A 15,973-nucleotide genomic window follows, 5' to 3' on the forward strand; every position below is an offset into this window, starting at 1 on the left:
AATCAGAAAAATAATCCCATGAAAAGCAACAACAAAAATAAAATAGTAATTAATTTAATCAAGAAAGTGAAACATTTGAACACCAAAAAATATAAAACATTGATGAAAAAGTGCAAGAAGATGCAAATAAAATAAAAAATATGTATTGATAGATAATGGGAATTAATGTCCATACCATTCGAAGCATTATATACATTCAATACAATTGTTCTCAAAACTGAAATAGTATTTTTTACAGAAATATAAATTTTAAATATGTGGAATCACAAAAGATCCTGGATAGTCAAAACAATCTAGAGAAGAAAAAAAAAACAAGTTGGAGACATCTCTTCCAATTTCAAATTACATTACAAAGGTATATTAATCAGAACAGTATGAAAGTGTCAGAACAACAGACATGCAGACCAATGGGATAGAACAGAGAGCCCAGGAATGGACCCAAGCATATGTTGTTAGCTACATTCCAATAAGGCCATCAAGAAGACACAATGGAGAAATAATGGTGTCTTCAGCAATTGTGTTGGGAAGATCACTATTCACATATCATGAAATTGGGCCCTCTTCTTACAACATACATAAAAATCTATTTAAAAATGAACTAAACCACTGAGCCACTTCCCCAGCCCTATTTTGTATTTTATTTAGAGACAGGGTCTCACTGAGCTGCTTAGCACTTTTTAAAAAATTTATGTATAACAGCAGAATGCATTACAATTCTTATTACACATATAGAGCACAATTTTTCAAGTCTCTGGTTGTATACAACGTATATTCACACCAATTTGTGTCATCATACATGTACTTTGGATATTAATGTCCATCACATTCCACCATCATTTCTAACCCCATGCCCCATCCTTTTCTTTTCCACCCCTCTGCCCTATCTGGAGTTCATCTATTCCTCCCATGCTCCCGCTCCCTATCACACCATGAATCAGCCTCCTTATATCAAAGAAAACATTCAGCATTTGTTTTTTTGGGATTGGCTAACTTCACTTAGCATTATCTTCTCTAACTCCATCAATTTACCTGCAAATGGCATGATTTTATTTTCTTTTATTGCTGAGTAATATTCCATTGTGTATATATGCCACATTTTTTTTATCCATTCATCTATTGAAGGGCATCTAGGTTGGTTCCACAGGTTAGCTATTGTGAATTGTGTTGCTATAAACATTTATGTGACTATGTTCCTGTAGTATGCTGTTTTTAAGTCCTTTGGGTATAGACCGAGGAGTGAGATAGCTGGGTCAAATGGTGGCTCCATTCCCAATTTTCCAAGAAGTCTCCATACTGCTTTCCTTATTGTCTGCACCAATTTGCAGTCCCACCAGCAGTGTAGGAGTGTACCTTTTTCCACACATCCTTGCCAACACTTATTGTTGTTTGTCTTCACAATAGCTGCTATTCTGACTGGAGTGAGATGAAATCTTAAAATGGTTTTGATTTGCATTTCTCTAATTGCTAGTGATGATAAACATTTTTTTCATATATTTGTTGATTATCTTATATTAGACAAAGGTGCCAAAAACATGCATTGGACAAAAGATAGCCTCTTCAACAAATGGTGCTGGGAAAACTGGAAATCCATATGCAACAAAATGAAATTAAACCCCTATCTCTCACCATGCACAAAACTCAATTCAACATGGATCAAGGACTCAGGAATAAAACCAGAGACCCTGCGTCTAACAGAAGAAAAAGTAGGCCCTAATCTCCATCATGTGGGATTAGGCCCCAACTTCCTTAAGATGACTCCTGTGGTACAAGAATTAAAATCAAGAATCAATAAATGGGATGGACTCAAACTAAAAAGTTTCTTATTAGCAAAAGAAATAATCTGTGAGGTGAACAGAGAGCCTACATCATTGGAGCAAATCTTTACCCCTCACACATAAAATAGAGCAATAATCACTAGGGTATATAAAGAAATCAAAAAGCTAAACACCAAAAAAACAAATAACCCAATCTAAATGGGCCAAGGACCTGAACAGACACTTCTCAGAGGAAGATATTCAATCGATCAGTGCCTCTCTTTTTGCTGAGGGTGGCTTGGAACTCACTGTTCTTCCCTCTCAGCCTTTGGAGCCCCTGGGATTACAGAGTTGCAGTGGCTGCGAGCCCGTCTGGATTTCCTTCAAGTTTTTAAGGAAACCTGATTAGTATGCCAAGAGCACATCAGGACTTAGGTTCTAGGGAACCTCTCAGGATCCTTTCTCAACCTCTTCCTACCTCAAGGCCTTCACCCGGGCCATTGGTTTTGCCCAGAACCACTTTCTCTCCCTGTTCCTTTGGGTCTTACATGCCTTTCGGTTCTCATTTTAAATTTTATTTGAATACTAGGTGAGTTTTCCTTAGTTCTGAGATTCTTGGCACCTCTCTGTTTTATAGAACATAGCATATTTATAATTATTAATCATTTAAAAATTATTTGGCTAGTACATTACTTCCTTCCTTGAGTGGACCTTAGTGGAGGCAGGTCTGAAAGGTATAGAGGAGGCGTGGAGCACCCAGCACTGAGCTTCATCTCACTTTAGCTCTTACACAGTGTGTTATATTGGCCTCTTTACTTGGTGCTTGTTTCCTATCAGGTTTGTGCCCCAGCACTGGGTACTTATAATCTGGCACTGGCTATTCCCAAGCCCTAGGAGCTGACAATCTAGAACCTAGTAACTAACTTTTCACACTAGCATATACTAAATACCAAACAAATTAGCAACTATGATAGACTTGTGCTGTCCATTACGGCAGCCACAAAGCACATGTTTCTATTAGGCATCTGAAATATGACTAATGTGAATTGAAATTTTCTATAACTACAAGATACACACCAAAGGCAGGCATGGTGGCACATGCCTTTGATCCCATGACTAGGGAGACTGATCCAGGAGGATCACAAGTTCGAGGAGAGCCTCAGAAACTTAGTGAGGAGAGGTCCTAAACAACTTATCTGGGAAAAGGATTGGGGATGTAACTCAGTGGTAAAGTGGCCCCGAGCTCAATCCCCAGTATCCCCCAACCCCCTAAATGCACACCAGTCTTTTTAAAATATATTTTTTAGTTGTTGATAGACCTTTATTTTATTTAAGTATTTATATGAGGTTCTGAGAATCAAACCCAGTGCCTCACACATGCCAGGCAAGTGCGCCACCACTGAGCCACAGCAACCCTGCACACCAGATTTTGATGACTTTGATGACTTAGAATGAAAAATTTTAAGAGAATGTGAAAATATCTCAATAATTCAGTGTTTTATGTTTAAGTGATGAAATTTTGGGTATGTTGAGTAAAATTAAACATAAAATTAATTTCATCCATTTTTTTTTTACTTTTGTAATGAGCCTACTAATTTTTTTGGTGGGGGGGGATTGCTGAGGATTGAACTCAGGGCCTTGTGCATGCGAGAAAATTTTTTTAATTAAATATGTTTCATATATATGGGACTTACATGATACTTTTTTAAAAGTATTTTTATTTTTTATTGTAGTTGTACACAATACCTTTCTTTTTTTCTTTTTTTTTTAATGTGGTGCTGAGAATCAAACCCAGAGCCTCACACATGCTAGGCAAGTGCTCTACCACTGAGCCACAACCCCAGTCCATGATACCTCTTTGTAACCTGGCTGCTATGTGATTTCAGAGGAAGTATTCTTTGTGGGGAATGCTTAAGTAATTTTGATGGGCACTGAATGAGGTGGACATGAGATCAACAAAGAAAGCTGGAGGAGACAATTTAGACCAGTGCTAACAAAAATCAAGATGCATATGCTTGATAATTCATAGGAGGCATTGATTAGATCTGTCTGTCTGGGAGCAAACAGTCATGGACAATAGTTGTCTAGAAAGTATTTGAGTGTACACAGAGCAACCTCTAGAGTAGGTATGGGGAGAAGAGCGTGGAAGTATTTTGGCAATGTTTAATGTGCCAGAAAAAAGAAGAGTGTTTTTCTTACATAACTAATGGTAACTGCTATGGTTTAGATCTGAGTTCCCCCAAAGCTCATGTATGAGACAATGAAAGAATGTTCATAAATGAAACAATTAGGTTATTAAAAACTTCACTAATAAGTGGATCAATTCACTGATATTAATTAACTAAGTGGTAACTATAGGCAGGTAGGGTGTGGTAGAAGAAGTACTGGGGGAGTGCTTTTGGGGGTTATATTTTGTCTCTGGTGATCTTAGCTCTCCCTCTTCTTCCTGGTTTTCATGTCCTGAGCTGCTTTCCTCCACCATATTCTTCCACCATTATGTTCTGCCTCATCTCAGGCTCTGAGCTGTGAAGTTGGTCAACCATGGACTGAATCTCTGAAACTGAGCTAAAATAAACTTTTCCTCCTCTACATTGTTCTTGTTGGGTCTTTTGGTCACGGTAACAAACAAGATGATTAAAAAATAGTAGCAGTCAGGGAGAGAAGTTTAAAGAGAAGGGTTTGAAGAGTTGAACAGCAGAGGAATGATCAGGGGTATCAGACCAGGGAACTTTAATTCTAAAGGCAAATACTATAAGGACCAAAAGCAGGTTATAGTCAGTCAATTGAGACAAGTCAAAGTAAGATGTTTAGAACCAAATCTTTTACAGGGGCACTTTGATGTGTGGGGCAGGCCTTAAAGCTCAAGTTTTTAGGGAAGATGAGGCCATAGTGGGCTATGTATGGACTTGGATGCCAAGATAAAGACTTTGAATACAGACCTTTAGGTTCTTGATCTTTGTGAGTGGGATGTTCCACTTCCAAAAGTCAACCTTAGCAGGGGGAATGACGAAAAAGTAAATTAGAAATGGGTAATGCTGAGAAAGGCAAGATTTTCATTCAGGAGGGTGCCCAATGGTACACCGCAGAAAAGAACGGCAATCAGAAGATGAGGCTGTTTGGGTGGAATGCAGGTCAGGCCCTTGGTTTCTTTCAATGCCAGGGAGAGGAGCCACTGATGGAGTTTTTCGGGAAAATCCTAGAAAATACATCCCTGCAACAAAAATGATCACTGGCATTAAAAAGAAGGCAGTAGCGGTAGACTTAATAGTTTATCTTAAAACATCTATTAAAGAGTAATACTTGGGCACTGCCCACCTTACTACAAAATAGAAGTGCCTCATGTCTTTTCATGTATATTATAATTTAATTGATTACAAACACCAGAATTCAGATCATAAATGGCTGACAGAATTATTTTTGATGGACAGTACTGATTTAAGTAAGTTTGGCTTGTGGCTAAATGGATATATCTTGTCATTTGTTGTTAATTTTCATTGTAATTCTGGTTCAGCAAGTACTGTTTTCCTCTTCTAAAAATATGATAGGACTAGACGGGTATTGCTCAACATTTCACAAAGCTGAGGAATGTCATTTCAAATCTTACTGGTCTTACATTAAACTTATGTAACTGTTTATATTGACATGTTTGAATACTGGGGAAATCCCTTCACTGTCTCAAAACTGAGCAAGATTTTCTTCTGTTTCAAATTGTGTTCATTAGCCTGTTCACGGAATGGCTGAAGATAAGGAAGCAATGTCTACTTTACATTTTTGGTCCTAACTATGCCAATCTAATTATATTTCCCTGTATCTAAAATGCTATCTTTTACTTATTTAAAGTAATTTTAGCATGGCTTATAGATAATGCAAATCAAAAATATTTAACACTACTCACATTTTATACATGACCTATAAATTACAATGCTTTTGAAAATCAACATGACAAGATACAATAACAAATTAAACATTATTTTAAAATTCTTTACCATCCAAGTCAGACTAAATTTTAATTCAGGATTGTTTTTAAACAGAAACATGCAAGATGGCTGCTTCTTAATCAGCTTTTTCACTGTTGCAACTAAAAGACCAGACCAGAACAAGTGTAGAGTAAGAAAAGTTTATTTTGGGGCTCATGGTTTTAGAGGTCTCAATCCATAGATAGCTATTCCTCTGGGCTCAAGGTGTGAGGCAGGACATCACAGCAGAAAAATACGGCCCAGGAAAGCAGCTCATGTGATGATCAGAAAGGAGAGAGAGAGAGAGAGAGAGAGAGAGAGAGAGAGAGAGAGAGAGAGAGAGAGAGATCTCCACTTGCCAGATACAAGTATATACTCCAAAGCCACACCCCTAATACCTCACCTCCTCCAGCCACACTCAACTGCCTTCAGCTACCACTCAATTAATTTCATCATTTGATTAATTCACTGATTGGGTTAAGGCTGTCATAACCCAATAACCCAATAATTTCTTCTCTGAACCTTCTTGCATTGTCTCACACGTGAGCTTTTGGGGGACACCACATCCAAACCACAACAATGGCAAAATGCATGTGTGTGTATGTGCGTACATGCACACTTGTAGGTATGTGGTTGGTGCTTTTGTTGATCCATTAGAAAGATAAAGTATAGCCAGTCACAGTGGCTCAGGCCTGTAATCCCAGTGACTTGGGAAGCTGAGGCAGGGGGATCCTAAGTTTGAGGCCAGCCTCAGTAATTTAGCAAGGTCTAAACAACTCCGAGAACTCCTGTTTTAAAATAAGAGAGCCCCCCTGTCTTAAAATAAGAAATAGAGCTGGGAATGCAGTTCAGTGGTAAAGTGTCCCTGGGTTCAATTCCCAATACCAAAACAAGAAGAATAAAAGAATATGATATAGTATATATATAAAATCAGAACAACTTTAGAAATTATATGATCATAAGATTGTCAAAAACAAAATCAGATACCATGAAAAAAAAAAGTGTTGGGTAAAGAGTAAGTGGATTTGATGGATCCTAAGAGAATACAAGTGATTCACCTTCTATAAAGATTCATCTGAAGAATGGGTCTATTAGTCAAGCTAGAGGATGAAAAGCAGAGACAAAAAGAAAAAAATTAAAAGTTTTATGAAATAGTCCCAAATTATGTAATAAAGACAAGAAAGAGGCAACTGGAGTAGGATAAAGAGAGGTTAAGAGCTAAATTACACAAAAAGATTACAAAGTCTAGTGATGGCACACATATTGAAAACCAAAGAAGACTCCAAAGTTGTGATCCTTCTTTATCAAAAGAACATAAAAAGCATGAAATTCAATCGAGGGACTTTTTTAGGTGGAGAAAGAAATTCATTATTAAGCAGGTTGAATTTGAGGTACTTGCTTAAGATACTCAAAAGGAGATTTTCTTTGGGCAGTGAGAAATATAACCCTAGGTGAAGATCAACAAAAGAACAGAGGAAGGAAATTTGGGACCATTTATAGAGAATTAATTGTGCAAATGGTCATATCACAGTGAGAGAAAAAGAGAGTAGCAATAGGACTTAAAGAAAGGCTATAACTGGGCATGGTGGTGCATGTCTATAAACCCAGTGGCTCAAGAAGCTAAGACATGAGAATCATGAGTTCAAAGTGAGGCTCAGCAACTTAGTGAAGCTCTAAGTAACTTAGCAAGAAACTGTCTCTGGGGCTGGGGATGTGGCTCAAGCGGTAGCGCGCTCGCCTGGCATGCGTGCTGCCCGGGTTCGATCCTCAGCACCACATACAAACAAAGATGTTGTGTCTGCCGAAAAACTAAAAAATAAATATTAAAATGCTCTCTCTCTCTCTCTCTCTCTCTCTCTAAAAAAAAAAAAAAAAAAAAAAAAAAAAAGAAACTGTCTCAAAATAAAACATAGAAAGGGCTGGGGATGTGGCTCGGAGGTTAAGCACCCCTGGATTCAATCCTTAGTACCAAAAAGGGGTGGGGGTGGGGAAGGCTGTAATTATGAAAGCAGAGAGGGAATAAAGCCAAAAAAAGCATTAAAAAAGATGGCCAAGACACGGGACAGGGGGTGGGCTAGAGAGCCTAGAAGAACAGTTAATCCTGAGGTCAATTTCTTGGGTGTGGCCATCATTTTAGAGAGTTTGGTTTCAATAAGATAAAGAGGGCCTCTCTGGGTGACAATTTTGATAATAACCTACAAACAGTCTAATTTTAATTTCAAAATTATTATGAGTAAATTGCCTATGAATTTATCTTATTCCTTCATTATTCTATTTATTAATTTATTCCCACAAGATCTAAGGGAACACCCTATTGAACATATTTGAATATGTACTATCTTGGCAGGACATTCAAAGGCAATGTGCATCAGTGGAAATAATTTTAGCTGCAAAATGAGATCAAGATTCAGGGACCAGAGACTGGATTCTGGTCTCAGATGTGTCATTCGTTAGATATACGATCTTGAGCAAGCTGCTTAATTTCCCTGGGCCTAAGTCTCTTGCTCTATAACAGTGTGAATTTGGACCATATGCTAGGTTTTTCACATTAGCTTTTCATCATAAATTTTTGTTTAAAATTTTTTAAAATAAAAAAAATTGTGTTATTGTTATAAGAATCTTAAAACTGATCATACTTCTCAATGCTAGTAGACCTTTTGCAACAAACCCTATGTTACATTATTTTATATTATATTCCTTATTCCTATTTCCCACACAAGATGGAGAAACAATTTATTTTAGTAGCCATTTTATTGAGTAGGCGAGAGATAAGACATTAAAATAAAGAGTTGGCATAAGCCTATATGTATATATAAATCTAAATACTTCCTACTTTATGAATTATACCCTAATGATGTTCTGCATTCTTGGTTGAAGCAATGTCTTAGAATATTGAAGGTGCACATACAGTGTTAAAACTAGAGGGCTGAAATATCATATCAGGATATGGACAAGGAACAAAATGTGATATTAATGGCAATTGACTATTTTTAGAACTGCTTAGGGCACAGTCATGTCTCTCAACAATATATCAAACTTTGTAAAATATTATTAGCTTCTGAATTTTGTACTCTATGAGTGAATTACTATTCAAAAATAAAATTAAGAGCAGGAAAATAATAAAAATGGTAATATTAGTACATTTTTTCTTTCAGTTTTTTTAATATTAACTAATATATCTTTTCAAACTGATTACATGGGCATTATTATACACTTAAAAGATTATTTTAAAAACATACTTTAATAAAAATATATTCTTGGACTGGAGCTGTGGCTCCGTGGTAGAGCACTTGCCTAGCACATATGAGGCACTGGTTTGATCCTCAGCACCACATTAAAAAATATAAATAAAATTATTGAATTTTTTTTTAATTTAATTTTTAAAGGCAGGATTTAGAAAATCAAGATGAAATGTGTAGCTTCTGTGACAGTGGGTTGAGGGAACCATAGCTGTCCACCATAGAGATGCTGCAGAGAAGTTATAGAACTACTTCCCAGACAGCTGGTTGTATAGTTCTCCCATGATTTTTCAGAGTTCTGACTTTTGTTATCTTTGTTTTGTAACTAAGAAGCTGTAGTTTTCAAGAGTTTTCCCCTTTGATGTTCTTGAGATGCAGAATGTCCTTATTCTTCCCCATCCTCAAATTAGTTTCCTACCCAGTTATTTTTATTATGAAGGAAATGAACATTTTAAACATTTCTCTATGGCAAAAACATTAGGAGTGTGTCAGTTTTTATTATGAATATAATGGATGCACAGTTTCCAGTCTGTATTTCTGTTTTAACGCTTGGCTGCTGTTTAATGCGTTCAATAAATGCTATCGATTGCATTAGTGAGGTCCATTTATAAAACAGCTGTTCTTTATAGTCAATATATCAATATTAATTACTAGATAAATCTTCCAAATCTCCAAAATGAAAACGTTAATGTTCATTTTGTAATATTGCAGAAGTACATAACTCTCAAGACTCATAAAAACTTCAAATAATTTCAAAAGCAAGTCTGCTTTTTGTTTCTAGCTTATATGGAAAAATTGGTCAATTTATAACAATTGTAAGTTGAATGGGAAGTTTCCTCTGTTTAAAAAGACTGAGAATTGATTTAGGAGAAAACATTAGACCTCTTAGATTTGCTTTCATGTATTTAAAACAAGGCTCTTAGGTTATTTAGCTCTGTGTGTCACATAGGGATTTTGGAGAGGAAAATGTCTATCACAACAAAATCCATGTTATAATAACAACAAGTAGAAGCAGAAATCATGTGCAATTACATTTTGATTAGCAAGAGAATGTAGAGTTTATGAATCCTAAAACAGCTATTTCTCAATACTATATTTTAAATATAATACAAAAGGGGGAATATATCTTCCCAAGTGATACATATTATTTTAGTGAAACACTGGTTGCTGTATTAACCTGGTAATTCTCCCATTAAAGGTGTCTGTATGTGGGCAGTAGCAAGATAAATTCTGTTAGATTATGTTATTTTTTGTAGCACTCAAAATGTGTAACATTGTTAATACCTTCTGATGTAGCAAAGAAACATTAAATTATATTTTTCAGGTTACTTCAGTGTCCAGGAAATGGCAATTCTTTGTAAATATTTAATCTAAACACTATGTGAATGTTAATTCATTCTTTGTTAGAACATCTTATTCTAAGCTATGTTAAGAAAATAGGATTGCAATCTTTTTTCAGTTTTCAATCTTCTTTGAAGCCTGTCAAAAATTCCTGCACACAGGATGCAATTTTTACTTTCCTTTTATTCATTGATTCTTTGAAAACATGAAGGTAGAATTACAATATTTATATATCTTTCTGTTTCAGGAAGCTCACAGTGATGAAACATTGCTAAGTTATCTGATTCTCTTAAGAGTATAGTTAGTAAAGATTTTCTTTCTTCTAAATAGGAACTTAAATTTGAATAATTGGAATTTTCTCTTTTTTCCCATTAGTATGTTCTATTTTTAGAAATTTTTATTCAAGCCCTTCATTAATTTTTAAATCCCACTATTGAATTTCCTATATATTTTATTTTTTACTTTTTTATTTGTTCTTTTTAGATATACATGACAGTAAAGTGTATTTTGACATTATACATACATGGAATATAACTTATTCTAATTAGAATCTCATTTTTGTGGTTGTACATGATGTAGGGTGAAATTTTCTAAGTGTGAAAAAGAGACTGATTTGCATGTGTGTGTGTGTGTGTGTGTGTGTGTGTGTGTGTGTAGTCCAAACAAAAGGGATGGATTAGGTTCAGCATTAAAAGTGACAGCATATACATCAAAATATAAAAAAGAATTTTGTGGCATAATGAGATATAAATTAAACCAACAGCCCAGGTTTTCTATTTTGTGTTCTATTTTATTTATAAGTAAAGACTTATCTAATCTCTGGGTGTAACCAAGCATCTTTTAGGGCCATGAGTTCACTTGCCCCCTTCCTCGGGTTAACCTCCATCACTTAACAATGGTTCAGAGGTCCAGTGGATCTTACACTAATCCAAAGAGCACTGGCAACCCAAGCAACCAAAGTTAAGACAGGGCACAATTCATGAACCTGTGGGGTTTGTATCTGGCACTGCTTAAAACTGAGGCAGATACTCTTCTCAACATGTGTGTTAAACTAAAAGAAGGCAAGCCCACATACCCTATTGCTTCTGTCTGAAATCCAGGGAAAGTCTAAACCCAGCGGACAGGACTGTTAACCAGCCTTGCAACCTTTTTCGGCCCCAGAATTTACTTTTCCAAAATTCAAAGATGGAATGAATCTTTAGCACAATATATTCATTTCCACTTCATTTTGTCTTGGCTTTCCACTTAATATATGACCTTAAACTTGTTTTAATCTTGAGAAAGTGCAAATCTAGAGGTTCCTGCAAAGTGAAGCAAGGGGAGTAGTTAGAGTCTTAAAGAATCCACTATGACTAAGATCCCAGCTGTGCCAAACTTTGTTCTGGCAAGTATAAGCTTCTGACTCTTGGTAGTGTCAGGAGAGTCAGAGACAAGATTCTTCATCTTTAAAAGGAGGTTTGAAACACTTTGAACAGGGATCATCACTGTTTAGGATGTTTAGGACTCAGAATGAAGAACTTGGCATACAGTGGGTTCTCAGTAATATTTGTTTTGAATCCCTTTTGTCTTTTTCCCTCCCTCCTCCTTAATGGGAATACAAGACTCTTGATAATAGCAGATTCTCTGAGTGTTTTTCTTTCCGTGTGGCACTCTGACTCTTATCTTTTTCTCCTTTCTTGAAAATGAATACTCTGTTTTCTATTAAATTATTTCATGTTGGAATGGCCTTCTTGCATTATAATAACCCCTTATGAGTTAGACATCTGTCATTGAATGCATGGGCTCCCTCTCGTCCAGCAAGGAGGTCCATGGAACAGGTCCATAGAGGAGAGTGTGGCTGTGGAGACACTAATCAAGACCTCTGGAGACCAAGCAGGAAGCAGGTCTGATTTTATTGTGCAGTTACCATGTGTATATACTCAGGCAGAAGCTAAGCAAATTATAGGCAGCCACCAATGCAATTATGCAAACTGCCCTTGCAGTGACCAATCAAGGAACGGGCTATAGAGCAAGCACAGGGACTGCAACACATGGCCTCATGCCCAGGACTGTGCCTACAGGTAAGCAGCCTGCCTCTCATAGGCCTAGCACGAGGGGAGTAGCCTGCCACTCAGACACCCTTAAGGTATGCCATGTATGCATTACTCCATGCACTTGTCCCCACAATTGAAAAACAGTTGGCTTGCTGAAGAACTGTTATTTTAATGTTAGGAAATCACCCTTGTATAGTAGTAGATTTTATTTTGTGTATGGGTTTTTTGGTTTTGTTTTGTTTTGTTTCTGTTAACCTTTATGGCTATACTGATTTTCAACTCATATTTTGGATGGAATTTCTTTTCTTTTTCTTTCTTTCTCTTTTTTAGTTGTATTTGTAGATGGACACAACACCTTCATTTTATTTATTTGTTTATTTTTAATATGTGGTGCTGGGGATTGAACCCAGTGCCTCGTGTATGCAAGGCAAGTCCTCTACCACTGAGCCACAACCCCAGACCCTGGAATTTCTTTTTATTATAGATTGCAGTTCCTGCATTTTACCTTTTCTGAAAGAGATAAAAGTACATGTTTTCACTGTTACCATTGGGAAGTTATGAGATGAAAGGGAGAGAATATTGTCACTGGACAAAAGATGAGTTAATTCTTTTTCCTCTTCTAATTTTGTTTCTTGAACTATGGATTCTGTATTTACTTTCCAAACCTAAGAAAGGGAAAATATCTTCTCTCTATGGTTTTCAGGTTTTGTTGTTGTTGTTGTTGTTTAATGTGAGTGTTTCTAAACATAAAAAATATGGATTACTGCTAAAGCAAGCAGACTGTAAAAGAGTGAAACTGTAGAGCTCATGTCTAAGGTACTTACTAAGTGTGAGCACCAGTAGAAGAATTGTATGTGAACTAACTTGTTCATGTCATGAAAGCCTATCATTATCCATGAGGATAATGTTACAGAAGAGGACACTGAGGCACAAATATGACTTGTCCACTATTCCTCTGAACTGTCAGAGCTGGGATCTGAACAAAGAAATCTTGTACTATGACTTTAACTACCTTAAATTGTATGACATGACCTTAGTCAGGGATAGTATCAGCTCCATCTCCTAAAATAACGCTACTCAAAATGTCATCCTTGACCAGATGAACCAGTAGGACCTGGGAGCTTATATTCAATGCACAATCTCAGGTTCATACCCAGGCTTATCAAATTATAATTTGCATTCTAACAAGATCTGCATATGTACAGAATACACATTAAATTTTAGGATTATATATATATATATAGTGTGTGTGTATTATATATACATATATATGTATATATACACATATATATAACTTCTTTAATATATATTATTTTTGCATGCTACAAAGAGGAAAAAAAATCCTGAATTTTAGATCTCAAAGGGATTTAGAGAAAATATAGTTCAATCTTCCTTTTGTAAGTGTTGAAAATGAGTTATAAGATGGTTAAATATGTATTTAAGAATAAATAAATATTTATGAATTCTTGAGAATTCAATAAGCATTTACTGAGGGCCTGTCACCTGCGAGACAACATGCCAAATGAGATGGGGATACAAACATAAATAAATCATGCCCTTGGAGAACCTAGTGGAGGAGACAAATAATAAGTTCTTGAAATTTATCAGGGCCATGATAAAACCATTATGTCTTTCTGTTTTTTAGACTGTGAGTCACATATTTTCTTTCCCAACCTAAGGAAGGGAAAACATCTTCTTTCTACAGTTTTCAAGATGTCTTTTAAGGTGAGGGTCCCCAAACATATAAAATGGATCACTGCTCAAACAAGTGGATGGTCTGAAAGGAGTGAAGACTGCAGAGTAGAGATCATAGACAAAAGGAGAGTGGGGTGGGGACCAGAAGAGACTTCCTTAAGGATGTGATATTGGAGCTGAGTTCAGAAAGATCAATAGTACTTCCAAAAGGTACTAGAAATTGAGCCTTTTCATTTGCAACTGAGCCAATAAACATCATCAGAAGAACTTTTCAGAGGAGTGGATCTCTATTTCAGCTTCACACAGAATCAACTGGAGAATTAATGTGAGATCAAGGTCGTTAGAGCTCTCCTGTGCCAGGTGTCCTGCTTCATTGTCTGGACCTTCTATTTCATCTAGTTCCTGACCCAGGTTTCTACACTGGAGTCATACTTGCTACTTACACAATTTTGAACTATATCTCACATCAAATGCCACATTCTTGTGACCCCCATAAGCATGGAAAACTTCTTACACAAATTCCAGTCCATAGTCTGGGAGGCCAGACCGAGGGCAGGACTTCCTGATCTCTAGTATAACCCCCTTTCCACAGTATACAGTGTCGTGATTTTCCTCAAAGTAAATTAAACATAAGAAGATTTTATTTCACCATTTTGATGAACATGATTTCACAACTAATGAGGAGACCTGGATTCAGTGAGAGACTAGGCAAAAGTCTTTGTAAATGAGGTAGAAATGTGATACGTTTTGCTGATACTCTATGGGCCATATACAAGTGAGACAGTTCATGTTTCTCAAATATTGGCTTGGGGGGATCACCCACATTAAACTTTCCTGGGGAAACTAAATAAAATTCAGATTCTGATTCCTTCTTGAATCCACCAAATAAGAAACTCTAGAGTTGGAATCTAGAAGGTAAATATTTAACATTCACCAGATATAATTATCATGGACATTAGGTTTGAGAAAAACAGGGTAAGTGTATGATTTTTATCTGAAGTAATTTTCTTAATCTTTCAGATTCATGATATTCATTTTTCTTCACTTATTCTTTCATTTATATCCAGAGGAAAATGTGTTGTAAGCTGTTAGTGAACATTATAAATAAAACAAGAAGTGCATTTCAAATATTTGAGCTGGCAAATATGCTGCTTATTTTTTATGTTGGACTTTTTAAAAATGCAAGAGTTAAAAAATGCTTGTGTTTTCAATGTTTGGAGCATGTATTTATTGAAGTGATTTCATTTTACAGCAGTGATTTTGTTAATCAGGAGTAACTAACAGAACTGCAACAAGGAGAGTCTGGCACAAAGCCCAGGGATCATGGATGCTCCATATGTACTGCCAATGGGTAGTGCTGATGAGACACTCTGTGTGTGTGTGTGTGTGTGTGTGTGTCAAGCCCAGGGCAGGCACATGCTAGCAAGTGCTCTATCTGTGAGCTACATCCCCAGCCCAGAAGTTCTCCTTTGAATGCCCAGATTTGCAAGAGTATGAAAGATGTCTTCCCTAACACTTGTCAACTTGCCATGTTGTGGAGCAACTGGTGTAACCAGACAACAACCTGGAGTTGAAGTCACATGACTAGAGGCGAGTGTCTTCCAGGCTACTCTCTACTTCCCCTAGTTTCTCCCTTTCTCTCCCTGGCCTTTTGACCACTACTCTTCATTTCTGCTGCCTATATTGGAACCCTTTCATATCTGCCTTGGATTACTGCAAAAACTTTCTGATTTCCCCTTCATCTTCTCTATTCTACCTGCTGCCAGAATCATCTTCTAAAATCAAATCTGTTTCAGTTTTTAGCTTAAAATGTTTACATTAATGTATTATCATTGCCTACAAGGTCAAGTCTAAAATATTTACCATCATAATGATGATACCTGGCTCCTGCTAACCCTTCTCCTCCTTGACTTCAGTCACTCACATGCTGTTTGCAAACTTGCTCCACTATGCGG

Source organism: Marmota monax, unplaced genomic scaffold (assembly GCF_021218885.2).
Source record: "Marmota monax isolate L192 unplaced genomic scaffold, Marmota_monax_Labrador192_F-V1.1 WCK01_AAM20220418_F8-fsc00110, whole genome shotgun sequence".
Lineage (NCBI taxonomy): Eukaryota > Metazoa > Chordata > Mammalia > Rodentia > Sciuridae > Marmota > Marmota monax.